This window comes from Salmo trutta, chromosome 37 (genome assembly GCF_901001165.1).
Source record: "Salmo trutta chromosome 37, fSalTru1.1, whole genome shotgun sequence".
In the NCBI taxonomy this organism is placed as follows: domain Eukaryota; kingdom Metazoa; phylum Chordata; class Actinopteri; order Salmoniformes; family Salmonidae; genus Salmo; species Salmo trutta.
The window spans coordinates 17,819,305-17,847,170 of record NC_042993.1 but is presented as its reverse complement, the minus strand read 5'-3'; the positions used below and the strand labels follow the sequence as shown (position 1 = coordinate 17,847,170).

General features: G+C 49.5%; 1 protein-coding gene across 1 annotated transcript in view; it reads right to left on the bottom strand.

Annotated features, from left to right (window-relative positions):
- Window positions 1-27,866, bottom strand: part of LOC115176381 (nectin-2) — a 61,137-nt gene that overhangs the window by 16,449 nt on the left and 16,822 nt on the right. The gene's annotated exons all lie outside the window — the stretch shown is intronic.

Below are 27,866 nucleotides of genomic sequence, written 5' to 3'. Positions count from 1 at the left end.
TATTGTGTCCTAGTGTAGGGGCCACCTGCTGTGTGATCTAGGTGTTTGGAGTGTTTGTGAGGGATCAGGCAGCAGCCTCACTTCAATCCACCTGCAGCAGATAGACCAACTACAGATTAGCTCTGGGACCTGCTCGGCTCTAGTGAGGGAAGCATGGAGGGCTATTGAAACCCAGGATTGCTCGTCTCCACTGGGGACTATGAATTGAGTCAACCTTGCACGCCACAGGTCATTACACAGACCTGTATTGATAAGCATGCACACAGTACGCCAGCACACACGCACACTCGAGAGACACACACTCGAGAGAGAGACACACACACACACACGCACACGAGACACACACACAGTAATTTTTAATCCCAGGAAGGCAGGCAGGCGGGAAGGCAGGCAGGCAGAAAGCCCAGAGGGACAGGGCTGAGGAAAGCCTGCCTGCTGTCAGTCATAGACAGAGCAATAAGAGGAAAACCAACCCAGTTTAACTCTCTCTAAGCCAAGATGAGAGGAATGGTTTGAGACATTCAACCCCCCAGGGATATAAAATATAACCCACCCCCTGAAATGACTAACCCCTCGGGGGTTGTAGACTATCATTAGAACAGCATGGGTTGACTAGGATATTTATGGTGTGTATGTTTGCATGTATGTACAGGAGGTGACGTGTGTGTGTGTGTGTGTGTGTGTGTGCGCTGTGTCGCTAAGGTAAGGATGCCTTAACTAATATTAAAAACTGCAAAATACAGAGAAGAGTGAAGTGGACAAATTAACATAGAATGAGGAGGGGAGAGGGATTTGGAGGGGAGGATGGAGATGAGAAGATTAAAGGGAGAGAGAGCTAGAGCGAGAAAGAAAGAAGATTGAAGGATAGAGAAAACCGACAGCGAGAGGAGTCTCTAACCAACAAGACCCTGAACATATTCTACCCCCAAGCAATAAGACTGCTAAAATAGTTTGTTAAATATACTGGACCAAAATATAAAAACGCAACATGTAACAATTTCAAAGATTTTACTGAGTAACAGTTCATATTAGGAAATAAGTCAATTAAATTAATGAATTTCACATGACTGGGCAGGAGGGCAACCATGGGTGGGCAAAAGCCCACCCACCTGGGAGCCAGGCCCAACCAATCAGAATGAGTTTTCCCACAAAAGGGCTTTAATACAGACAGAAAAACTCCTCAGTTTCATCAGTTGACTGGGTGGCTGATCTCAGACGATCCTTAGGTGAAGAAGCCGGATGTGGAGGTCCTGGGCTGGCGTGGTTATACGTGGTCTGCAATTATGAGGCCAGTAGGACATACTGCCAAATTTTCCAAAACGACGTTCGAGACAGCTTATGGTAGAGAAATTAACATTCAGTTCTCTAGCAACAGCTCTGGTGGCCATTCCTGCAGTCAGCATACCAATTGTGCGCTCCCTTGAAACATTGGTGGCATTTTAGAGTGGCCTTTTGTCCCTGCACAAGGTGCACCTGTGTAATGCTCATGCTGTTTAATTAGCTTCTTGATATGCCACACCTCTCAGGTGGATCGATTTATCTTGAAAAATGACAAATGCTCAAACAAGAATATAAACAAATTAGGCCACAAAATTTGAGAGAACTAAGCTTTTTGTGCGTATGGAGAAATTCTGAGATATTTTACTTCAGCTCATGAAACATGGGACCAACACTTTACATGTTGCATTTATATTTTTGTTCAATATAGTTAACCAATAGCTACCCAGAGTTACAGCATTGACCTTTTTTTGCATAAACTTTGAACTCCTCACATACGCTGCTGTTGCCGTTTAGTCTATCCTGTTGCCTAGTCACTTTTTCTATTATTATTTGTCTTTTTTCCCTCTCTGCATTGTTAGTAAGCATTTCACTGTTAGTCTACACCTGTTGTTTAACAAGCACGTGACAAATAACATTTGATTTGAGACGGTTGAAGGGTAGAGGAAACAGACAGAGGGGAGACAGTTGAAGGGTAGAGGAAACAGACAAAGGGGAGACGGTTGAAGGGTAGAGGAAACAGACAGAGGGGAGACAGTTGAAGGGTAGAGGAAACAGACAAAGGGGAGACGGTTGAAGGGTAGAGGAAACAGACAGAGGGGAGACGGTTGAAGGGTTGAGGAAACAGACAGAGGGGAGACGGTTGAAGGGTAGAGGAAACAGACAGAGGGGAGACAGTTGAAGGGTAGAGGAAACAGACAGAGGGGAGACGGTTGAAGGGTAGAGGAAACAGACAGAGAGGGGAGACGGTTGAAGGGTTGAGGAAACAGACAAAGGGGAGACGGTTGAAGGGTAGAGGAAACAGACAGAGGGGAGACAGTTGAAGGGTAGAGGAAACAGACAGAGGGGAGACGGTTGAAGGGTAGAGGAAACAGACAGAGGGGAGACGGTTGAAGGGTAGAGGAAACAGACAGAGAGGAGACGGTTGAAGGGTAGAGGAAACAGACAGAGGGGAGACGGTTGAAGGGTAGAGGAAACAGACAGAGGGGAGACGGTTGAAGGGTAGAGGAAACAGACAGAGGGGAGACGGTTGAAGGGTAGAGGAAACAGACAGAGGGGAGACGGTTGAAGGGTAGAGGAAACAGACAGAGGGGAGACGGTTGAAGGGTAGAGGAAACAGACAAAGGGGAGACGGTTGAAGGGTAGAGGAAACAGACAAAGGGGAGACGGTTGAAGGGTAGAGGAAACAGACAGAGGGGAGACGGTTGAAGGGTAGAGGAAACAGACAGAGGGGAGACAGTTGAAGGGTAGAGGAAACAGACAGAGGGGAGACGGTTGAAGGGTAGAGGAAACAGACAGAGGGGAGACGGTTGAAGGGTAGAGGAAACAGACAGAGAGGGGAGACGGTTGAAGGGTAGAGGAAACAGACAGAGGGGAGACGGTTGAAGGGTAGAGGAAACAGACAAAGGGGAGACGGTTGAAGGGTAGAGGAAACAGACAGAGGGGAGACAGTTGAAGGGTAGAGGAAACAGACAGAGAGGGGAGACGGTTGAAGGGTAGAGGAAACAGACAGAGGGGAGACGGTTGAAGGGTAGAGGAAACAGACAGAGGGGAGACGGTTGAACGGTAGAGGAAACAGACAGAGAGGGGAGACGGTTGAAGGGTAGAGGAAACAGACAGAGGGGAGACGGTTGAAGGGTAGAGGAAACAGACAGAGGGGAGACGGTTGAAGGGTAGAGGAAACAGACAGAGGGGAGACGGTTGAAGGGTAGAGGAAACAGACAGAGAGGGGAGACAGTTGAAGGGTAGAGGAAACAGACAGAGGGGAGACAGTTGAAGGGTAGAGGAAACAGACAGAGAGGGGAGACAGTTGAAGGGTAGAGGAAACAGACAGAGGGGAGACGGTTGAAGGGTAGAGGAAACAGACAGAGAGGGGAGACGGTTGAAGGGTAGAGGAAACAGACAGAGAGGGGAGACGGTTGAAGGGTAGAGGAAACAGACAGAGAGGGGAGACAGTTGAAGGGTAGAGGAAACAGACAGAGGGGAGACAGTTGAAGGGTAGAGGAAACAGACAGAGAGGGGAGACGGTTGAAGGGTAGAGGAAACAGACAGAGAGGGGAGACAGTTGAAGGGTAGAGGAAACAGACAGAGGGGAGACAGTTGAAGGGTAGAGGAAACAGACAGAGGGGAGACAGTTGAAGGGTAGAGGAAACAGACAGAGAGGGGAGACAGTTGAAGGGTAGAGGAAACAGACAGAGGGGAGACAGTTGAAGGGTAGAGGAAACAGACAGAGGGGAGACGGTTGAAGGGTAGAGGAAACAGACAGAGAGGGGAGACGGTTGAAGGGTAGAGGAAACAGACAGAGGGGAGACAGTTGAAGGGTAGAGGAAACAGACAGAGGGGAGACGGTTGAAGGGTAGAGGAAACAGACAGAGGGGAGACGGTTGAAGGGTAGAGGAAACAGACAGAGAGGGGAGACGGTTGAAGGGTAGGATGGAGAGGGAGGAGACAAAAGAGAGAGAGAACAGAAGCTGTGTCTGTCAGTGCTGCTCTACTTTACTGTGCTTCAGTTTATCGCCTAAAGGACGGGTGACACACAACACGCCCACCAACACGTACACAGATTTGGCATCTAAAAGTAGCACATCAATGTTCAAGTCAGCATCCTAAGTACTGTCACCAATCATTATGTCTCTCCCTCTCACACACCCTGAGAGCAGTAACACCCCTGCCATATTAACCCCGTCATCTCTGAGCTCTGCCTGACATCTACATATTTCCCACCATGCCTTTGATGAAGGGAAAACGGATGGGAAAGAGGAGAGGCGTGCCGGAGGATGGAAGGATGAGACAGCTAGGAGATGTCAAAGTGATGCAGGATGAGTGGACAGCAAGAGAGCGAGAGAGAGAGGGAGGGAAGGAAGGAGAGAAGGAGAGACAGCAGGGTGAGTGACCGGTGAAGGAAGTGACATGAGGGAGAAATGGAGAGAATAGGGTACAAGCAATGGAGGGGGAGGGAAAGAGTGAGAAACCGAGACAGACCTCGAGAGAAGGGGAAGCAATAAACAAATTTGATGAGCAACATCTGAGAGGAACAGAGAGAAAGAGAAGGAGAGCAGGAGACAGAGGAGATAGACAGTGAAAGTGATAAATAAAGTAGGAGAGATGTTTAGACAGAGGAAAAGTAGAGAATGAGAGCGAGAACAGGAGAGGGAATCGGTGCATGGAGAATGGAATGACAGAAGGAAAGAGGAAAAGGGAGAGAGGGAGGTGTGGAGCAGTAGAGGAGAGCAAAGGTAGACTACACACACACTTGACCTTGAGAGAAAATGAGGACTGTCTCAGAATAGAGGGCAGAGGAACAGTGGGAGTATGACACCCCCCATTTGAACAGCCGTCGCTTTAAAGGGAACATACACCTATTACCCTTTCCCTGCTTACCTCCCTCCCTCCCCGTCGGTCTGCCCGCTTACCTCCCTCCCTCCCCGTCTGTGTGCCCGCTTAGTTCCCCGTCGGTGTGCCCGTCTGTCTGCCCGCTTAGTTCCCCGTCGGTCTGCCCGTCTGTCTGCCCGCTTAGCTCCCCGTCGGTGTGCCCGTCTGTCTGCCCGCTTAGCTCCCCGTCGGTCTGCCCGTCTGTCTGCCCGCTTAGCTCCCCGTCGGTGTGCCCGTCTGTCTGCCCGCTTAGCTCCCCGTCGGTGTGCCCGTCTGTCTGGCCGCTTAGCTCCCCGTCGGTGTGCCCGTCTGTCTACTTAGCTCCCCGTCGGTGTGCCCGTCTGTCTACTTAGCTCCCCGTCGGTGTGCCCGTCTGTCTACTTAGCTCCCCGTCGGTGTGCCCGTCTGTCTGCCCGCTTAGCTCCCCGTCGGTGTGCCCGTCTGTCTGCCCGCTTAGTTCCCCGTCGGTGTGCCCGTCTGTCTACTTAGCTCCCCGTCGGTGTGCCCGTCTGTCTACTTAGCTCCCCGTCGGTGTGCCCGTCTGTCTGCCCGCTTAGCTCCCCGTCGGTGTGCCCGTCTGTCTGCCCGCTTAGCTCCCCGTCGGTGTGCCGTCTGTCTGCCCGCTTAGCTCCCCGTCGGTGTGCCCGTCTGTCTGCCCGCTTAGCTCCCCGTCGGTGTGCCCGTCTGTCTGCCCGCTTAGCTCCCCGTCGGTGTGCCCGTCTGTCTGCCCGCTTAGCTCCCCGTCGGTGTGCCCGTCTGTCTACTTAGCTCCCCGTCGGTGTGCCCGTCTGTCTACTTAGCTCCCCGTCGGTGTGCCCGTCTGTCTACTTAGCTCCCCGTCGGTGTGCCCGTCTGTCTACTTAGCTCCCCGTCGGTGTGCCCGTCTGTCTACTTAGCTCCCCCGTCGGTCTGGCCGTCTGTCTACTTAGCTCCCCGTCGGTGTGCCCGTCTGTCTACTTAGCTCCCCGTCGGTGTGCCCGTCTGTCTACTGAATCAGTGTGTGACTGAGTGAGAGAGTGAGGCTGATGGCTAATGGTTCTCTTGTCCTCTGTCTGATGGTCACTGATGCAGCACAGTCCATCTCCAGCCCCAAAGAGGCCAGTTATTTACAGAGTAACACCACATCCCCAGTATTCACTAGAGCGTTTACTGGCCAAAACAAGCATTCAGCCTACTGTCTAAGACCATGCAGGCTTAACCCTCAAACAGTATTCCCTGCTGTGTGCTCTAGTCTCAAGTCCTGTTCAGTAGGGAGGAAACTGAAAACATTTGGAAATTGAGTGAAGCAGGGAGGTTCAACCTGCATGTGTCCAATAAGAACAAAGAGTTGTTTTCCACTGCTAAACATTGTGTTGCGATGTATCCTACTGAGAATGGCCTTGTACATTAGCCCCTGTGCTACCCTGTTCTCTACAGAGCTCTGTGGTGGCCCATTTGTTCAATCATCCTGGACCTTGATTTATTTGATTACCTACATTAGCTGCTGCACTCCCTCTGGTATTCAACCCAACACATTTAGCCTTTTAGCTCCTCAGTGTGATCCTGTGGGCTGGCCAGTGGTTGGTCTCTGAGGTTGAAGCCAAATAACCTGCATCTGCACATGTACTCTGACTGCCACTGTGTCACTGACATCCGTCCCAGATGGCACCCTAGTCCCGATATAGTGTGTATTTAGAGCCCTGCTGGCCGTGATCAAACATAGTGCACTACATTGGGAACAGGGTATGACATGATGAAAAGTACAACAGTCCTAAAATAGAGTCTGGAAAACAGAGCCATGACAGGAAGAGAGGACAAAGGATGGAGGGCAGAAAGAGGAGTAGAGAGAGATTGTGTAATGAAAGAAAGAGATGGCATCGGGCAGGATAGAGCTTCAAAGTGACAAATTAACACCTGGGGGAAATCTGTATTGAGATCGAGGTGTGTGTGCTTCATAAACAACAGGTGTAGACTAACGGTGAAATGCTTACTTACGGGTCCTTTTCCAACAATGCAGAATTAAAGATGAAATAAAATCATTAAAAAATAAACAGTGGCGAGGAATATATACACAGTGAATAAACAGTACAGAGTGGATGTGCAGGAGTACGAGGTAATTGAGGTAGACATGTACATATAAGTAGGAGGTAAAGTGGCTAGGAAACAGGGTAGATAATACACAGCAGCAACAGCGTATGTGGTGAGTGTGAAAGTGTGTGTGTGTGTGTGTGTGTGTGTGTGTGTGGGTGTGTGTGTGTGTGTGTTCCTCCTGTCTGTTTGCATACCAAAGCTTGTTTGCTTACATGCTTTATATTAGAATTTGTTCTGTAGGGAGTATGTTAATATTTACGCACAAAAGTCAAGTTTGTTCCTTAATTACACACAAAAAAAACGAGTTCATTTAAATAGTTAAAGGCATACTAACTGAAAGTAAAACTAGGCAGTGACCCTACCTGTACTCTCAGGTCACTGACGCGTACTGTATATGACTGAGTGTGAGAACTACTACAGCAGGATCTGACAGAGGCCTCCAGTCCCTTTACTACAGGGACCCCAGCAGGATCTGACAGGAGCTTCCAGTCCCTTTACTACAGGGACCCAGCAGGATCTGACAGAGGCCTCCAGTCCCTTTACTACAGGGACCCCAGCAGGATCTGACAGAGGCCTCCAGTCCCTTTACTACAGGGACCCAGCAGGATCTGACAGGGGCCTCCAGTCCCTTTACTACAGGGACCCAGCAGGATCTGACAGGGGCCTCCAGTCCCTTTACTACAGGGACCCAGCAGGATCTGACAGGGGCCTCCAGTCCCTTTACTACAGGGACCCAGCAGGATCTGACAGGGGCCTCCAGTCCCTTTACTACAGGGACCCAGCAGGATCTGACAGGGGCCTCCAGTCCCTTTACTACAGGGACCCAGCAGGATCTGACAGGGGCCTCCAGTCCCTTTACTACAGGGACCCAGCAGGATCTGACAGGGGCCTCCAGTCCCTTTACTACAGGGACCCAGCAGGATCTGACAGGGGCCTCCAGTCCCTTTACTACAGGGACCCAGCAGGATCTGACAGGGGCCTCCAGTCCCTTTACTACAGGGACCCAGCAGGATCTGACAGGGGCCTCCAGTCCCTTTACTACAGGGACCCAGCAGGATCTGACAGGGGCCTCCAGTCCCTTTACTACAGGGACCCAGCAGGATCTGACAGACTAAATGTATTACATGCTGTATCTCAGTGGATTTCAACCCTTCCCCTCTCTCGTTCCTCCCTCGCTCTCTTCCCCCCCCCTCTCGTTCCTCCCTCGCTCTCTTCCACCCCCTCTCTCGTTCCTCCCTCGCTCTCTTCCCCCCTCTCTCGTTCCTCCCTCGCTCTCTTCCCCCCCTCTCGTTCCTCCCTCGCTCTCTTCCCCCTCTCTTGTACCTCCCTCGCTCTCTTCCCCCCTCTCTCGTTCCTCCCTCGCTCTCTTCCCCCCCTCTCTCGTTCCTCCCTCGCTCTCTTCCCCCCCTCTCTCGTTCCTCCCTCGCTCTCTTCCCCCCCTCTCTCGTTCCTCCCTCGCTCTCTTTCCCCCCCTCTCGTTCCTCCCTCGCTCTCTTTCCCCCCCTCTCGTTCCTCCCTCGCTCTCTTCCCCCCCCTCTCTCGTTCCTCCCTCGCTCTCTTCCCCCCCTCTCTCGTTCCTCCCGCGCTCTCTTCCCCCCCTCTCTCATTCCTCCCTCGCTCTCTTCCCCCCCTTCTCTCTTTCCTCCCTCGCTCTCTTCCCCCCCTCTCTCGTTCCTCCCTCGCTCTCTTCCCCCCCTTCTCTCTTTCCTCCCTCGCTCTCTTCCCCCCCTCTCTCGTTCCTCCCTCGCTCTCTTCCCCCCCTCTCTCGTTCCTCCCTCGCTGTCTCTCCCCCCCTCTCTCGTTCCTCCCTCGCTCTCTTTCCCCCTCCCCCCCCCTTCTCACCAGGTATGCACATACCAGAGAACAGGTCAATTCTGGTCCAGTGAGTTTGTGTGGATCGAGTGATCATTATAGGAGTAGTCTTTGAATAAGGCTCCACCCCAAATGGCACCCTATTCCCTAAATACAGTAGGGTATTTCTCACTCCACCTCATTCCAACCAATACCTCCCCAGGAAGATCCATAGGACATGCATCATATGACAGAGTGCAGCCATACAGTAGCTACATTTATTTGCAACAGTAGTGTACTAAATGTCCAGCGTAGCGTAGTCTCCTAACAAGGGGTATACCTACTAACATACAGTACTCAACTTTGACATGGTTTTCTGTACAGTACATACTACATCATTTAAGAGGCACAGGCAAAGCAAAAGCCCAGTACTCAACTAAACAAAAAACAAGTGGGCGCACACACACACGGCAGGGCCCAGGCAGGCACTCGTCTCTACAGGCTGAATTATTCATTTCCTGGTGAAAAAGAGCACAGCGCTCTCCTCTTCTCATACCTCCATTATTGATAAAGAGAAACATTTACACTGGGGAGGGGGGGGCGCAAGAAAGAGCGAGCGAGCAATATAAAGAAAGAGGACGGGTTTGTGACTCCAGAGAGACTACAGGATGGAAATGTGGTTGTGTTGTGGGCTTTTGTCTGGTTGTTGGTCTGTTCCTGGATGTTTACAGAGAACAGAGGAGCCACTGCTCTCCTCAGCCAAATATACTGCTGCTCCTGCATGACTCAGTCTCTCTGCTGTTATACTGCTACAGTCTCTACGGATGCGTGGGCCCGGGTCAAACATAGTGCACTATAAAGGGAATAGGGTGGCATTTGGGGCACAGCCTACTGCTACAGTACAGCCCACCTCTCCTCTGGGACAGTCTGGCCATGACAGCTTTGTTATTTCCCCACTTTATTTCAGTCCAGGTCCTGTCACGTTTTATCCTTCTAGCTTTGGTCTATCCTTGTTCATCTGGTTCTGGCCTAGTCTTCTCACTCCACCTCATTCCAACCAATACCTCCCCAGGAAGATCCTAGCTAACACAAACCAGACCTCAATGTCAGGAGAAACTTCAGGATCAGTTCCTCAAAAACTTCCCTGATCTCCCTTCTTAATTTTAGCCTTGTCTGACACCTCTTTAGCGAGTCTAGCAGGCTGCCAGCTTCAGCAGAAAAATACAGGTTCCCCAATATCTCCCTCACCCGATCTGTCTGTCTGCCATTATCTCACCTCAGCCCCAGAATAGAGTTACCATCAATGATACAGGTCTAGGATCACAGGGAGTGATAGGTGATCAGGTAGACACACTGCACCAGACAGGTATGTCTCCAAAAGGTTTTTAAGTTATGGACATAAATAAATATACACAATTGCAACTTTATCGAGTGCAGGCCTTTTGTACTACTCAAAACTGTCTGCATTCTATGTGTGTGTGTGTGTGTGTGTGTGAGAGAGAGAGAGACTCCATCACTCCTGTGCAGTGTAACAATGTGCCTATAATAAAGGGGATATTTTTGGTTACAGTAGGTGTGAGCTTCTGATTCATCTGCTGTATAAAATCACTCCTGGGGTTTAGTGAGAGAGATTCCAAGACAACACCTCAGTTTACACCTCGTCAACCACACAAACACAGCTGTGTTGCTGCACTCCCTCGCTGCCATCACTTCCATTCAACTTGAATTCACCTTGGGCTGTTTCCCCAGCTGCTTTGTCAAAGCTTACAAACCATCATGGCTTGTAAGAGTCCGTCCCCCAATCAAAGAGACCAATCCAATTTCTGATACTTTTAGAGGATTAAAATAGTGTACGTTAGAGGTAGGGCAATTTTGGTCCTGGAAGACAACCCTGGTCCTGGAAGACAACCCTGGTCCTGGAAGACAACCCTGGTCCTGGAAGACAACCCTGGTCCTGGAAGCTATAGGCTCTTCATGTTTTTGATTTAACTGACCTGGAAGACCAGGTGTCTTATGCAATCACTGAACTAATCAATTAGCTCAGTTGGTCAGGGCTGCGTTCAGCATACAAAAACATAAGGTTCTATTGAACTGAAACGGTGCGGTACTGACCAACCGGTTAAACAGGGAGGAGTTGAGTTTAAAATGCACCGCTGCCCTTTAAATACGTCAGTCATTACTTCAAGCGACGAGCCGGTACACCTTCCGAACGGAGAAAACTTGTCAGAGTCCGTATAAGAACGTTTTGGGAAAATGTGTCGTTCAGTAGAAACCGTTCCACAACATAGAAAATGTTCACGCTAACTAAACACACCCCCGGTGTGGTGCCTAGTTGGAACAAAATCCTGCAGAACACAAGGAACAGGGTTACCTACCCCTGGTGTATGTGGTATGGAGAGCGCATCAAACCAATGCCTGACCATATGTCTGGCTAACAGAATGCTGACTGAGGGACAGGGTAGTGAACGCTTAGTCAGATATCAGCTGATTGTCTACATCAGAACAGCGGAGGACGACTCTGGCCTAAATTACAAAGCTAGCCCGTTGGAATGAATCCCTGCTGACAAGCAAGGGAGGAGAGAGAAGAGAAGGAGAGAACGAGAGACACAGAGACGAGAGAACGAGAGACACAGACAATGTGAGACACACCAAGAGGCTGAGAGAGTGAGAGACAGAAAGGGGTAGAAAGAGTCTTTGTGAAGGAAGTAACAGAACAGTTCCATTGTCCTGCTGTTCCTCTCAGGTCTGTTAGGACCAATAGATGGATGGGTTTCCTCCAGCCATTGTTCCCATTCTGAATAGGTGGCAGGCTATATGAAACCCAGCGCTCTAACACACACCTCCCATAGGCTCTCACCTCACTGGAGGTAAAGTGATTAGAAGAGAGGGATGGGATAAGAGAGAGAACACAGCCTTCCTTCCTGTGTGATCATGAACTGGATTTAAATTAGAGGTCGACCGATTATGATTTTTCAGCGCCGATACCGATTATTGGCGGACCCAAAAAAAAGCCGATGCATCGGCAGATTATTATTATTTATTTTTTATAATGACAATTACAACAATACTGAATGAACACTTATTTTAACTTAATATAATACATCAATAAAATCAATTTAGCCTCAAATAAATAATGAAACATGTTCAATTTGGTTTAAATAATGCAAAACAAAGTGTTGGAGAAGAAAGTAAAAGTGCAATATGTGCCATGTAAGAAAGCTAATGTTTAAGTTCCTTGCTCAGAACATGAGAACATATGAAAGCTGGTGGTTCCTTTTAACATGAGTCTTCAATATTCCCAGGTAAGAAGTTTTAGGTTGTAGTTATTATATTATTATAGGAATTATAGGACTACTACTCTCTATACTATTTGTATTTCATATACCTTTGACTATTGGATGTTCTTATAGGCACTTTAGTATTGCCAGTGTAACAGTATAGCTTCCGTCCCTCTCCTCGCTCCTACCTGGGCTCAAACCAGGAACACATCGACAACAGCCACCCTCGAAGCAGCGTTACCCATGCAGAGGAAGGGAAAAAACTACTCCAAGTCTCAGAGCGAGTGACGTTTGAAACGCTATTAGCGTGCACCCGGCTAACTAGCTAGCCATTTCACATCGGTTACACCAGCCTAATCTTGGGAGTTGATAGGCTTGAAGGGGTGGGTGTAATTTGTGGAACGTTCCAACAGGAATCTGTTCCAAAAAACGTAAAGTAAAAGGTTGCCAACCAACAACGCATACAAAGTAGCAACGCATACAAACCTAGCTAACTAGCTGCCAAATAGGCATCAACTCACCACGTAGCTTATTCTTAATGTTTGTCCATAGGCAACCAGACATGTGAGGACAGACATTTTTCAGAATAAACGTGATGAGTGAAAAACGCAATGAAATAGACCACTCCCTACCCGGTATCTTATTCTGCCGCTATACAACTTTGTATGCGTTGTTTTTTGGAAACCTTGTTATTTACCAAGTTTTTGGAATAGATTCCTGTTGGAACGTTCCACAAATTATACCCACCCAGGTTGAAGTCATAAACAGCGCAATGCTTGAAGCACAGCGAAGGGCTGTTTGAATGAATGCTTACGAGCCTGCTGCTGCCTACCACCGCTCAGTCAGACTGCTCTATCAAATCATAGACTTAATTATAATATAATAAACACACAGAAATACGAGCCTCGGGTCATTAATATGGTCGAATCTGGAAACTATCATCTCGAAAACAAAAGTTTTTTTCTTTCAGTGACATACGGAACAGTCCGTATTTTATCTAACGGGTGACTAAATCTAAATATTCCTGTTAGGCATTGATGTTTATGGTTAGGTACATTGGTGCAACGACAGTACTTTTTTCGCAAATGCGCTTGTTAAATCAACACCCGTTTGTCGAAGTAGGCTGTGATTCAATGAAAATTAACAGGCACCGCATCGATCATATGCAATGCAGGACACGTTAGATAAACTAGTAATATCATCAACCATGTGTAGTTAACTAGTGATTATGTTAAGATTGATAGTTTTTTATAAGTCTAATGCTAGCTAGTAACTACCTTTGCTTCTTGCTGCCCTCGCGTTACAGGTAGTCAGCCTGTTAATCCTTGTGGAGTGCGATGTAAGGCAGGTGGTTAGAGCGTTGGACTGGTAACCGAAGGTTGCAAAAACTAATCCCCCCTGAACAAGGCAGTTAACCCCCGTTTCTAGGCCGTCATTGTAAATAAGAATGTGTTCTTAATCTGACTTGCCTAGTTAAATAAAAGGTGTGTAACAAAATAAATAATAATACTAGTAAAAAATTATAATAAAAATAAAATAAATGTAAAAAAAAAAAATACATATATATATAAAAAAATTAAATTCTAGAAAAAAAAAAAAATCTGCAAATCGGTGGCCAAAAATACCGATTGTTATGAAAACTTGAAATCGGCCCTAATTAAATCGGCCATTCCGATTAATCGGTCAACCTCTAATTTAAATAGAAGCTTTAGTTTATATTGTAAGAGAGAATGGTGTGAACCAACCAACAGCACGGTCCTATAGTGCTTTCAATCAAACACCTCTACAGCACATATAGGGAGTTGGTATATTACCTACATCACCATGGTGACTGGTGCTGTGAACACCGTGTCCATCGTGAGCTGGCGGGTTTAAACAGTGTTATTAGTAAAGTGGTCCAAACGTTATTACATCACTGAGGGTTTATTAAAGCAACAATCATTGAGTGGACATTTACCTGCCTCTCTTTGGGCTTTGCACACTGATCTAAGGCAATGGCAGCTCTCTGAAGATCACACACGAACAATAGTGCACACAATTACACACACCATCAGGCAGGAACAGTCTCCCATCTACCAGTCATTACAGTTGGGAAGGGCTGCCTTTGTTGACTGTCTATTCTGTTAAGATAGAGTGATGGATAGAGAGATGGAGGAGGGGAGAGATAGGCCATGGTCCCTAAATAGACCCTCTCTCATGGCCCTCCAAGTCCCAGTCATGCTCTGATGCCCTACTACAACAGGGGCCATAATCAGACTGTAATCAGTAACACAGACAGAGAGACAGACAATTGAGGCTGTATTCTGTTGTAGCCTAATTTGACTCCACATTTCACTGCTTGACATTTCTGTTCAAAAGGGAAAAGATTTTCACCGTTTTCCCCCAAACCGTTATCACAACGTGTTCTAATTTTGTTCACTAGTATCAAAGTTCACAGTTCTGATTTGGGCCAGAGGACTTCTTTAAGAAAAGATTTTGTAAATCACACACACGAAGCTATAGCATACAGAGTCCAGTAGAATGGGTGGGTTAGTTCACACACGAAGCTATAGCATACAGAGTCCAGTAGAATGGGTGGGTTAGTTCACACACGAAGCTATAGCATACAGAGTCCAGTAGAATGGGTGGGTTAGTTCACACACGAAGCTATAGCATACAGAGTCCAGTAGAATGGGTGGGTTAGTTCACACACGAAGCTATAGCATACAGAGTCCAGTAGAATGGGTGGGTTAGTTCACACACGAAGCTATAGCATACGGAGTCCAGTAGAATGGGTGGGTTAGTTCACACACGAAGCTATAGCATACAGAGTCCAGTAGAATGGGTGGGTTAGTTCACACACGAAGCTATAGCATACGGAGTCCAGTAGAATGGGTGGGTTAGTTCACACACGAAGCTATAGCATACAGAGTCCAGTAGAATGGGTGGGTTAGTTCACACAAGAAGCTATAGCATACAGAGTCCAGTAGAATGGGTGGGTTAGTTCACACACGAAGCTATAGCATACAGAGTCCAGTAGAATGGGTGGGTTAGTTCACACAAGAAGCTATAGCATACAGAGTCCAGTAGAATGGGTGGGTTAGTTCACACACGAAGCTATAGCATACAGAGTCCAGTAGAATGGGTGGGTTAGTTCCCATCCAGTGGACTACATTCCTTACTAAGAAACACACTGGTGTTTTAGGAGAATTTCCTGTTTCTGTGTGACGGTCAAATTAAAACAAAGTGCAGCTGCGAAAACTGAAACCTGCCCAAAACAAACGTCAACATCAAACCAAGACTGTCGGTCGTGAAGGTGAAAGTTAACGTCTTACTGTATTTGTGTGGGTAAAAATGAACCACTGGTCTTTTAGGGGAATTTCCTGTTTCAGCGTGAAGGTCAAATTCCAACTGCAGAAACTGAAACCTGCCCAAAACGTCACCATCAAACCAAAACTGTCAGCCGTGAAAGTGAATGTCTTACTCCGTAAACATTGTACTCTGTATTTGTGTTGGTAAAAATAAAGCACAGTAACAGGCTGAGTCAACATGGAAACTAACCATGTCTTCTAGTGTGAGAACTCTGTTATGACTGACAGTTTAATAGATCTTCCTCCCGTCTCCAGGTGTGGGATATTGGGAATCAAAGGCCACCTGGGCTGCTACCTACCTGAGGACAGAGCTGCTGTGCGGTGACACACACACCAAGTGCCACATCAAACGCTAGCTGGCTAATCACACACACTAGCTAATGAGTCAGATCCTCAAAGGAGAGCCAGGAAATGACTGATCCTTCCTTTGAATGTCCATCAGCCCAGGCAGGAATATTCAGATGAACAGCAGCTCTACAGAGAGAGGGAGAGGTTGAAGGTCATAGGAAACCTGGAACCAGCTTGTCTTGTGAAATCTGATCTAATAGTACGAGGGAAAAGTGCTGTTCCATATCTCTGTTCTCCACAAGAGCAAAGTAGCAGACACACAGGAAGGGTAGAAGCTTCATCTCTGCATCCTTTAAATGAGACTGCTTGTTGCGGATTTGAGTGACGGTTAAATCCGAGCTCCTGTGATATTCCGGAGCCGTCGTGCCCGCCTGGCGTTCCAGGGAGCAGCGTTGATTAGGAGCAGATCTGCCACGCTGATCCCAGATTTCCACCCCAGATCAGATCAGAGCCCCAACCATCAGCATAGAGGGAGGAGGTCAGAGGAACTAATTACACACGTGGCAGCTAGTCTCTCTCACACACACACACACACACACACACACACACACACACACACACCTTAGCCCGGGCAATGCCCCCAGTGCGCCGGACATCATAATGACGCGACCCCCCTCTTCCTTTTCAGAGAGCAATACACATAACCTTCAATGAGTTTCTCAGGTACTGTAAGGAACCAATACACACTCTACACACTCTACACACTTACAGCTGACTACACTTAACGTGATGACATGTCTATCAATGTCTAGTACAGGCCAATACAAGCCCCTCAATACTACAGTATAGTCAACAGCAGTCAATACTACAGTATAGTCAACACCAGTCAATACTACAGTATAGTCTACAGCAGTCAATACTACAGTATAGTCTACAGCAGTCAATACTACAGTATAGTCAACAGCAGTCAATACTACAGTATAGCCAACAGCAGTCAATACTACAGTATAGCCAACAGCAGTCAATACTACAGTATAGTCAACAGCAGTCAATACTACAGTATAGTCAACAGCAGTCAATACTACAGTATAGTCAACAGCAGTCAATACTACAGTATAGTCAACAGCAGTCAATACTACAGTATAGTCAACAGCAGTCAATACTACAGTATAGTCAACAGCAGTCAATACTACAGTATAGTCAACAGCAGTCAATACTACAGTATAGTCAACAGCAGTCAATACTACAGTATAGTCAACAGCAGTCAATACTACAGTATAGCCAACAGCAGTCAATACTACAGTATAGCCAACAGCAGTCAATACTACAGTATAGCCAACAGCAGTCAATACTACAGTATAGTCAACAGCAGTCAATACTACAGTATAGTCAACAGCAGTCAATACTACAGTATAGTCAACAGCAGTCAATACTACAGTATAGTCAACAGCAGTCAATACTACAGTATAGTCAACAGCAGTCAATACTACAGTATAGTCAACAGCAGTCAATACTACAGTATAGTCAACAGCAGTCAATACTACAGTATAGTCAACAGCAGTCAATACTACAGTATAGTCAACAGCAGTCAATACTACAGTATAGTCAACAGCAGTCAATACTACAGTATAGTCAACAGCAGTCAATACTACAGTATAGTCAACAGCAGTCATTGGCTTTATGTGACCGGCAGTCAATCCTCCAGCATCCTGCTCCATTCAGTCAGACTGGACATAGACTGGCCCCTTGTTCAGATCACAACCCAGTTGTGCTTCAACCTAGCCAACAGAATTAGAGGGGAATGAGAGACAGTGAGAGAAATAGATGGAGACAGAGAGAGATGCTCCAGAGTTGAGCAACAGCTGCTGAGCATCACATCTGTTCAGAGCAGAGTCATCAGCAAACAGACTGGAACAGACCCCACGGAGCACTGCCATAGGGAGAGAGGGATGATGAGAGAGAGATGGAGAGGAGGGAAATAGCATAGATGGAGATAAAGCCACAGCAACAACCAGCTACTCTGAAATAGAACAGGAATCTAGAAGCACATGTTCTCTTCCTGCCACTGCCTTCCTCAGCCCTTCACATCCCCCTTCCTTCCTTCCTTCCTTCCTTCCTTCCTTCCTTCCTTCCTTCACATCCCCCTTCCTCCATCCCTCGCTTCCTCAGCCCTTCACATCCCCCTTCCTTCCTTCCTCCATCCCTCGCATCCCCTTTCCTTCCTCCATCCCTCGCTTCCTCAGCCCCTCACATCCCCCTTCCTTCCTCCATCCCTCGCTTCCTCAGCACCTCACATCCCCTTTCCTTCCTCCATCCCTCGCTTCCTCAGCCCTTCCTTCCTCCATCCCTCGCTTCCTCAGCCCCTCACATCCCCCTTCCTTCCTCCATCCCTCGCTTCCTCAGCACCTCACATCCCCTTTCCTTCCTCCATCCCTCGCTTCCTCAGCCCTTCCTTCCTCCATCCCTCGCTTCCTCAGCCCCTCACGTCCCCCTTCCTTCCTCCATCCCTCGCATCCCCTTTCCTTCCTTCATCCCTCGCTTCCTCAGCCCCTCACGTCCCCCTTCCTTCCTCCATCCCTCGCATCCCCTTTCCTTCCTCCATCCCTCGCATCCCCTTTCCTTCCTTCATCCCTCGCTTCCTCAGCCCCTCACATCCCCCTTCCTTCCTCCATCCCTCGCATCCCCTTTCCTTCCTCCATCCCTCGCTTTCTCATGTGAGGCTGACAGAACAGAGGCCTGTGAGTGTGGAGATGAAAGGCTGGGGGTGGGGTGTGTGTGTGTTTGTGTGTGTTCTCATGAATGAATGACCCCTAGTTGAAAATCCCACAAACTGCCCTGTCCTCGACACAATGGCTAAAAACATAGACCACGGGGCAGGAGGTCACACTGTGTTAGAGAAGGGGAAAATCTATAGTTACATATCAGGATATTCATTTTGATGTTATATCGTATTGACGGCAGTTGGCTGCACCAAGACGGCAGTATTTGTATAACTTGTTCACCATCTTGTTAAATAGGGCACCAAATTGTTTTCAACACTTTTCATTTCTGGGTGGCAGGTAGCCTGGTGGTTAGAGTGTTGGACTAGTAACCAGCAGGTAGCCTGGTGGTTAGAGCGTTGGACTAGTAACCAGCAGGTAGCCTGGTGGTTAGAGCGTTGGACTAGTAACCAGCAGGTAGCCTGGTGGTTAGAGCGTTGGACTAGTAACCAGCAGGTAGCCTGGTGGTTAGAGCGTTGGACTAGTAACCAGCAGGTAGCCTGGTGGTTAGTGCGTTGGACTAGTAACCAGCAGGTAGCCTGGTGGTTAGAGCGTTGGGCTAGCAACCAGCAGGTAGCCTGGTGGTTAGAGTGTTGGACTAGTAACCAGCAGGTAGCCTGGTGGTTAGCGCGTTGGACTAGTAACCAGCAGGTAGCCTGGTGGTTAGAGTGTTGGACTAGTAACCAGCAGGTAGCCTGGTGGTTAGAGTGTTGGACTAGTAACCAGCAGGTAGCCTGGTGGTTAGAGTGTTGGACTAGTAACCAGCAGGTAGCCTGGTGGTTAGAGCGTTGGACTAGTAACCAGCAGGTAGCCTGGTGGTTAGAGCGTTGGACTAGTAACCAGCAGGTAGCCTGGTGGTTAGAGCGTTGGACTAGTAACCAGCAGGTAGCCTGGTGGTTAGAGCGTTGGACTAGTAACCAGCAGGTAGCCTGGTGGTTAGAGCGTTGGGCTAGTAACCAGCAGGTAGCCTGGTGGTTAGAGCGTTGGACGAGTAACCAGCAGGTAGCCTGGTGGTTAGAGCGTTGGACGAGTAACCAGCAGGTAGCCTGGTGGTTAGAGTGTTGGACTAGTAACCAGCAGGTAGCCTGGTGGTTAGAGCGTTGGACTAGTAACCAGCAGGTAGCCTGGTGGTTAGAGCGTTGGACTAGTAACCAGCAGGTAGCCTGGTGGTTAGAGCGTTGGACTAGTAACCAGCAGGTAGCCTGGTGGTTAGCGCGTTGGACTAGTAACCAGCAGGTAGCCTGGTGGTTAGAGCGTTGGACTAGTAACCAGCAGGTAGCCTGGTGGTTAGAGCGTTGGACTAGTAACCAGCAGGTAGCCTAGTGGTTAGAGCGTTGGACTAGTAACCAGCAGGTAGCCTAGTGGTTAGAGCGTTGGACTAGTAACCAGCAGGTAGCCTAGTGGTTAGAGCGTTGGACTAGTAACCAGCAGGTAGCCTAGTGGTTAGAGCGTTGGACTAGTAACCAGCAGGTAGCCTAGTGGTTTGAGCGTTGGACTAGTAACCAGCAGGTAGCCTAGTGGTTAGAGCATTGGACTAGTAACCGAAAGGTTGCAAGATCGAATCCCCGAGCTGACAAGGTATAAATCTGTCATTCTGTCCCTGAACAAGGCAGTTAACCCACTGTTCCTAGGCCATCATTGAAAATAAGAATTTGTTCTTAACTGACTTGCCTGGTTAAATAAAGGTAAAATTAAAAAAAATGTATTTCCATGACTGATCCAAATTCCTTTTCTCATGGCTCTCTCTTGTACCTCTGCAGCAGACATATGGTGAGCAATATGTTTGGAACATTGAATCGGCACCAAAGTATCGTGATAATATCTTATCGTGAGGTCCCTGCTAATTCCCAGCCATACTGTGTGTGTCCTTACTGTCCCCCAGCTCATGGGTGGTATTACCAAGTGAACCCCACTACACTTCTAACAAACGTGTCTAATCTCCTCTTAGTGCAGGTAAAACTCATGGCCTCATCCCAGCTCCAGCAACAATACTGGGTGTACTGAGCTATAGTGGCCATTCCACCTGGAGGAACAGAACACACAGCATTAGGAGAGGAACTCACTGTCCAGTCATGACTGCATGCCAAATGGCACCCTATTCTCTTTTGGCAGCAAAGGGAGAGAGCAGGTAGTTTATGTTTCTCTCTCTCCATGGTCCCTGAGCAGAGCACAGAGCAGACTTTGTTGACATCTCTCCATGGTCCCTGAGCAGAGCAGAGCAGACTTTATGTTGATATCTCTCCATGGTCCCTGAGCAGAGCACAGAGCAGACTTTGTTGACATCTCTCCATGGTCCCTGAGCACAGCACAGAGCAGACTATGTTGATATCTCTCCATGGTCCCTGAGCAGAGCAGAGCAGACTTTATGTTGACATCTCTCCATGGTCCCTGAGCACAGCACAGAGCAGACTTTGTTGATATCTCTCCATGGTCCCTGAGCACAGCACAGAGCAGACTTTGTTGATATCTCTCCATGGTCCCTGAGCACAGCACAGAGCAGACTTTATGTTCTATAGTGGGGTAAACAATTGCACTCCTTTGAGCTCTTCAGCTCTCCTCCTCCCCTCTTATCTCTCTCCCTCTTCTCATCCCCCGCCACAAATAACAATCTACCCCACACAGCAGGCACTTCCAAATATTTACTCAGTTCTGTTCTGAATACAAAGGCCATTCTCCCACTGCCTCAGATGTCCCTAACACACACTTTTCTGGAGACACACACTTCTACAGCATACCACACACACACACGCACACACACACACACACACACCTCTTGTACCTGCTCTCCACTAGTGATGGGGGGGGAATCGATGCGGTTACCTATCGGAATATAATTTGACGATATCGTTTTGACAATATCTTAATATTATTTTTGCGCTAGTTGTCTGTACCTGCACCAAATCTCCAGTATTTTTCCTCCATAGCTTGTTCTCCATCTTCTTTTTAAATAGGAAGACAATTTGTTTTCAGCACCTTTATTTCCATGACTGATCAACACTTGTTTTCTCATGGCTCTCTCTTGTCCCTCTGCAGCAGACATATGGTGAGCATTATGTTTGGAACATAAAAAAAAAAGAATAATCAAATACATAATCATACTATCGAATTGCAATACATATAGAATCGTGAGAATCGCAATACAGTGTATCGACACGTAAGTATGGTGATAATATCGTATTGTGAGGTCGCTGGCAATTCCCAGGCCTACACTCCACACACACACACACACACACACACACACACACACACACACACACACACACACACACACACACGTTAGAATTCCTGTGTCTCTAGACTCTCTCCAGCTGATCACCTCCGACTACTCTACCGCTCTGTTACCGCTCTCTAACGAGGACTGCAGGTACAGTACGCCCCCTTGGCTTGTGTGTGTGTGTGTGTGTTGCTCGCTCTCCCACACAGACACTTCTAATTCCTTAGTGTTCACACCTTTGTCCTCCATCTTTTCCTGTGCAGTTTGTGCCCTCCCTTTGTCTCTCTCATCATCATCCATCTTCACCTCTCTCTCCCTCTCTCTCTTTTGCCCCTCTTCAGTCGCTCTCCCTCTGCCCCTCTTCCCTCACCTCCCATCTCTTTTCCTTTCCTCGTTCACACTCCCTGTCACACCCCCCCTCCCTCTCTGACAGTCTCTGTGGTTCCACAGGCTGCACCTGTGTCTCATTACCGCCGCTGACGGTGTTGAAACGAGTTCCCTTTCTCCTCTTCCCTATTCCTCTTTCCTCTCGTCTCTCGTCTCCCCCTTTAGCTACTGCCAAGGCACATTTATCTCTGTGTGCTGAACAATGATCTACTTCTCGCTTTCCCCATCCCTCACTTTCTCCCTCTCCTGTCCGTTCAGCCATGGTAGACTGAGTTCAGATGGTTTCCTAGGTGGCCTGGCCTGGTGGTCGGGTTAGCTAGGTGGCCTGGCCTGGTGGTCGGGTTAGCTAGGTGGCCTGGCCTGGTGGTCGGGTTAGCTAGGTGGCCTGATGGTCGGGTTAGCTAGGTGGCCTGGTTAGCTAGGTGGCCTGGTGGCCGGGTTAGCTAGGTGGCCTGGTGGCCGGGTTAGCTAGGTGGCCTGGTGGCCGGGTTAGCTAGGTGGCCGGGTTAGCTAGGTGGCCTGGTGGTCGGGTTAGCTAGGTGGCCTGGTGGTCGGGTTAGCTAGGTGGCCTGGTGGCCTGGTTAGCTAGGTGGCCTGGTTAGCTAGGTGGCCTGGTGGTCGGGTTAGCTAGGTGGCCTGGTGGCCGGGTGGCCGGGTTAGCTAGGTGGCCTGGTGGTCGGGTTAGCTAGGTGGCCTGGTTAGCTAGGTGGCCTGGTGGCCTGGTTAGCTAGGTGGCCTGGTTAGCTAGGTGGCCTGGTGGTCGGGTTAGCTAGGTGGCCTGGTGGCCGGGTTAGCTAGGTGGCCTGGTGGCCGGGTTAGCTAGGTGGCCGGGTTAGCTAGGTGGCCTGGTGGCCGGGTTAGCTAGGTGGCCTGGTGGCCGGGTTAGCTAGGTGGCCTGGTGGCCGGGTTAGCTAGGTGGCCTGGTGGCCGGGTTAGCTAGGTGGCCTGGTTAGCTAGGTGGCCTGGTTAGCTAGGTGGCCTGGTTAGCTAGGTGGCCTGGTGGCCGGGTTAGCTAGGTGGCCTGGTGGCCGGGTTAGCTAGGTGGCCTGGTGGCCGGGTTAGCTAGGTGGCCTGGTGGCCGGGTTAGCTAGGTGGCCTGGTGGCCGGGTTAGCTAGGTGGCCTGGTGGCCGGGTTAGCTAGGTGGCCTGGTGGCCGGGTTAGCTAGGTGGCCTGGTGGCCGGGTTAGCTAGGTGGCCTGGTGGCCGGGTTAGCTAGGTGGCCTGGTGGTCGGGTTAGCTAGGTGGCCTGGTGGTCGGGTTAGCTAGGTGGCCTGGTGGTCGGGTTAGCTAGGTGGCCTGGTGGCCTGGTTAGCTAGGTGGCCTGGTTAGCTAGGTGGCCTGGTTAGCTAGGTGGCCTGGTTAGCTAGGTGGCCTGGTGGTCGGGTTAGCTAGGTGGCCTGGTGGTCGGGTTAGCTAGGTGGCCTGGTGGTCGGGTTAGCTAGGTGGCCTGGTTAGCTAGGTGGCCTGGTTAGCTAGGTGGCCTGGTTAGCTAGGTGGCCTGGTGGTCGGGTTAGCTAGGTGGCCTGGTTAGCTAGGTGGCCTGGTTAGCTAGGTGGCCTGGTTAGCTAGGTGGCCTGGTGGTCGGGTTAGCTAGGTGGCCTGGTGGTCGGGTTAGCTAGGTGGCCTGGTGGCCTGGTTAGCTAGGTGGCCTGGTTAGCTAGGTGGCCGGGTTAGCTAGGTGGCCTGGTGGCCGGGTTAGCTAGGTGGCCGGGTTAGCTAGGTGGCCTGGTGGCCGGGTTAGCTAGGTGGCCTGGTGGCCGGGTTAGCTAGGTGGCCTGGTGGCCGGGTTAGCTAGGTGGCCTGGTGGTCGGGTTAGCTAGGTGGCCTGGTGGCCGGGTTAGCTAGGTGGCCTGGTGGCCGGGTTAGCTAGGTGGCCTGGTGGCCGGGTTAGCTAGGTGGCCTGGTGGTCGGGTTAGCTAGGTGGCCTGGTTAGCTAGGTGGCCTGGTGGTCGGGTTAGCTAGGTGGCCTGGTTAGCTAGGTGGCCTGGTGGTCGGGTTAGCTAGGTGGCCTGGTGGCCGGGTTAGCTAGGTGGCCTGGTGGCCGGGTTAGCTAGGTGGCCTGGTGGCCGGGTTAGCTAGGTGGCCTGGTGGCCGGGTTAGCTAGGTGGCCTGGTGGCCGGGTTAGCTAGGTGGCCTGGTGGCCGGGTTAGCTAGGTGGCCTGGTGGTCGGGTTAGCTAGGTGGCCTGGTGGTCGGGTTAGCTAGGTGGCCTGGTGGCCTGGTTAGCTAGGTGGCCTGGTTAGCTAGGTGGCCTGGTTAGCTAGGTGGCCTGGTTAGCTAGGTGGCCTGGTTAGCTAGGTGGCCTGGTGGTCGGGTTAGCTAGGTGGCCTGGTGGTCGGGTTAGCTAGGTGGCCTGGTGGCCTGGTTAGCTAGGTGGCCTGGTTAGCTAGGTGGCCGGGTTAGCTAGGTGGCTTGGTGGCCGGGTTAGCTAGGTGGCCTGGTGGCCGGGTTAGCTAGGTGGCCGGGTTAGCTAGGTGGCCTGGTGGCCGGGTTAGCTAGGTGGCCTGGTGGTCGGGTTAGCTAGGTGGCCTGGTGGTCGGGTTAGCTAGGTGGCCTGGTTAGCTAGGTGGCCTGGTTAGCTAGGTGGCCTGGTTAGCTAGGTGGCCTGGTTAGCTAGGTGGCCTGGTGGCCTGGTTAGCTAGGTGGCCTGGTGGCCTGGTTAGCTAGGTGGCCTGGTGGCCTGGTTAGCTAGGTGGCCGGGTTAGCTAGGTGGCCTGGTGGCCGGGTTAGCTAGGTGGCCTGGTGGCCGGGTTAGCTAGGTGGCCGGGTTAGCTAGGTGGCCTGGTGGCCGGGTTAGCTAGGTGGCCTGGTGGTCGGGTTAGCTAGGTGGCCTGGTGGTCGGGTTAGCTAGGTGGCCTGGTTAGCTAGGTGGCCTGGTTAGCTAGGTGGCCTGGTTAGCTAGGTGGCCTGGTTAGCTAGGTGGCCTGGTGGCCTGGTTAGCTAGGTGGCCTGGTGGTCGGGTTAGCTAGGTGGCCTGGTTAGCTAGGTGGCCTGGTGGTCGGGTTAGCTAGGTGGTCTGATGGTTGGGTGCCTGGAGGAGGATGGAGGCCAAGCCTCTCCATCTTTCAACATCTCCTGGTCTGATGGTGCATTCAGCTTCAATCTCCTCTATCCATACATCTAGAATATTCAATCATACAACAGGCCTTGTTGCTCCTCTCCCAGCCTGATTCAGATGGGGTGGTACGGACAACAGAGAAAGCGCAGTACATACTGATATCTAGAGAATGGTAGATGTATCATTGTATGGGGGTTTGTTAACTCCAGCTACATGGTAGAACAATACCATCCCCTTCCTCAAACTACGACTCACATAATGTTATGTATTCTCAGTGTAAATTAAGAACACCTGCTCTTTCCATGACATAGACTGACCAGGTGAAAGCTATGATGTCACCTGTTAAATCCACTTCAATTCAGTGTAGATGAATGGGAGGAGACAAGTTCTAGAAGGATTTTAAAGCCTTGAGACATGGATCGTGTATGTTTATTTATTTTACCAGGTAAGTTGACTGAGAACACATTCTCATTTACAGCAACAACCTGGGGAATAGTTTCAGGGGATAGGAGGGGGATGAATGAGCCAATTGTAAGCTAGGGATGATTAGGTGGCCGTGATGGTATGAGGGCCAGATTGGGAATTTAGCCAGGACACCGGGGTTAACACCCCTACTCTTACAATAAGTGCAATGGGATCTTTAATGACCTCAGAGAGTTAGGACACCTGTTTAACATCCCATCCAGAAGACAGCACCCTACACAGGGCAGTGCACTGGGGCATTGGGATCATTTTTTTAGACCAAAGGAAAGACTGCCTCCTACTGGCCCTCCAACACCACTTCCAGCAGCATCTGGTCTCCCATCCAGGGACTGACCAGGACCAACCCTGCTTAGCTTCAGAAGCAAGCCAGCAATGGGATGCAGGGTGGTATGCTGCTGGCGAGCTCCGTTTCAGAGCCACTCAGAGGGAGAGATTTGAGGACAAAAGATTTAAGTGCCTTTGAACGGGGTAAGGTAGTAAGTTCCAGGCACACCGCTTTGAGTGTCAAGAACTGCAAGGTTGCTGGGTTTTTCACTCAGTGTCTATCAAGAAAGGTCCACCACCCAAATGACATCCAGCCAACTTGGCACAACTGTGGGAAGCATCGGAGTCAACATGGTCCTTCTTCCCTGTGGAACGCTCCGACAAATTGAGGCTGTTCTGAGGTCAAAAGGGGGTGCACCTCAATATTAAGAAGTTAGTTGTTCCTAATGTTTTGTACCCTCAGTGTACAGCCGTTTAGCACAGAGGGTGGTCATCTCACGTTCACAAACACCACTAACTCTGATTACACCAAAGTTACAGTCCTTATGAACAACTGACTATTACAACACTGGGACATACAAACAAGCTGAGCAGTGTTAGTTCACCTTCCCACGCTGTGAATATTAATTTGTTCTCATTACGTCGCTAAGCTGCGGTTGTCAAATTGAACACTGCATAATTCAACAAGGGGACGAGACATGTACAGAAGAGGGGAGAGGAGCGGTGGTTGGGAATACACGTTCCACTATAGAAGTGTGAATCTAAGTCTCATTACTATACTTCAGTCTCTAGAATGAGCTCCAACTCTAGATCTCTGCCTTGTAAAGGCCAGTTCATACTCTAGTTACAACATTTGGCACTTTGGCAGTAGTATAAAATCAGCTTTAGTCCTAAGAGAGGACTTGAGAAAGTGTCAATCTTAGAATACTGAAACGGAACTGAACTAATTCATTGATGACATTGACAGAACACTAAAACGACTCAACGAACGCAGGAAGCCATTAGCCAAGTCATTAGTCATGTTTAGATTGACAGAACTGTTCAGCGTCTGTTCACATCCTGCCAGCCACCAAACCCCCTCCATATATACCTTCATTCATCCATCCATCCATCACTCCCTGTGCATGTAAATAAATATAGGCAGAGTGGGAAACGGAGAGAGAGAGAGAGAGAGAGAGAGACAGAAAGTAGGCCAGAAATGGAGAGAAATAAGAGAACAAGAGGGGAAGACAGAAAGCGAGAGGAAAGAAGAGTTGAGCTGGGAACAGGAAGGAAGAAGACAGTGGTTTTGAGGGTAGAGATGGAGTCAGCTAGAAGGAATGAGGGGGGAGAGATGGCAAGGAAGAGAGGGAGCGAGGGAGGGAGCGTGGAAGGGACCTGACTGGTGCAGGGAAGAAAGCCAAAGGATTGAGGAAAAGGGAGGACGGCAGAGAGGAGGGTTATAGCTAGGGAAGACATCAATAATCTATGGCGGATAAAGCTATTCCGTGTTGAACGGAGGAGAGAAAGAACGAGAAAACGAGAGCGAGAATGAGAGAGATGCAAAAGTTGGTAGGTGGGGCCTTGGGGACATCTATTTAAAAGAAGAGAAATTAAAAGACGCTTGTGTTCGTTTAGAGAGGAGGGCACCCCCCCCCCAACACTCCCTAGGCAATGTCTATTTAAATGTGGGTTTAAAAATCGGAGAGTGTTACAGCTCTAATCACGGCTGGCTGGCGTCACAGCACATTCCCTCTCTCGCTCTACCTTTCTCCAACGCCCAAAGCCCTCCCCCGTCGCTCAGCATGAACACGCACTCAAACTGAACACAAACGCACACACCAAGCCCCCCTAGAAGGGCTATTGCACGACAGAGCTGAATTCATGAATCACTGATAGACAAATCAGCTGCGAGCGAGTGAATGGAGGGAGGAGGAGTGAGAAAGGAGAGAGAGGATTGTTTCCTTTAAAGACTAAAAGTGAAGCCGATATCAGGAAATTGCCCCTAGCTGCCTACAAGGCCAGAACACCTGGCTCTGCCTGGCTCTGCATGCACACACACACACACACACGTGTA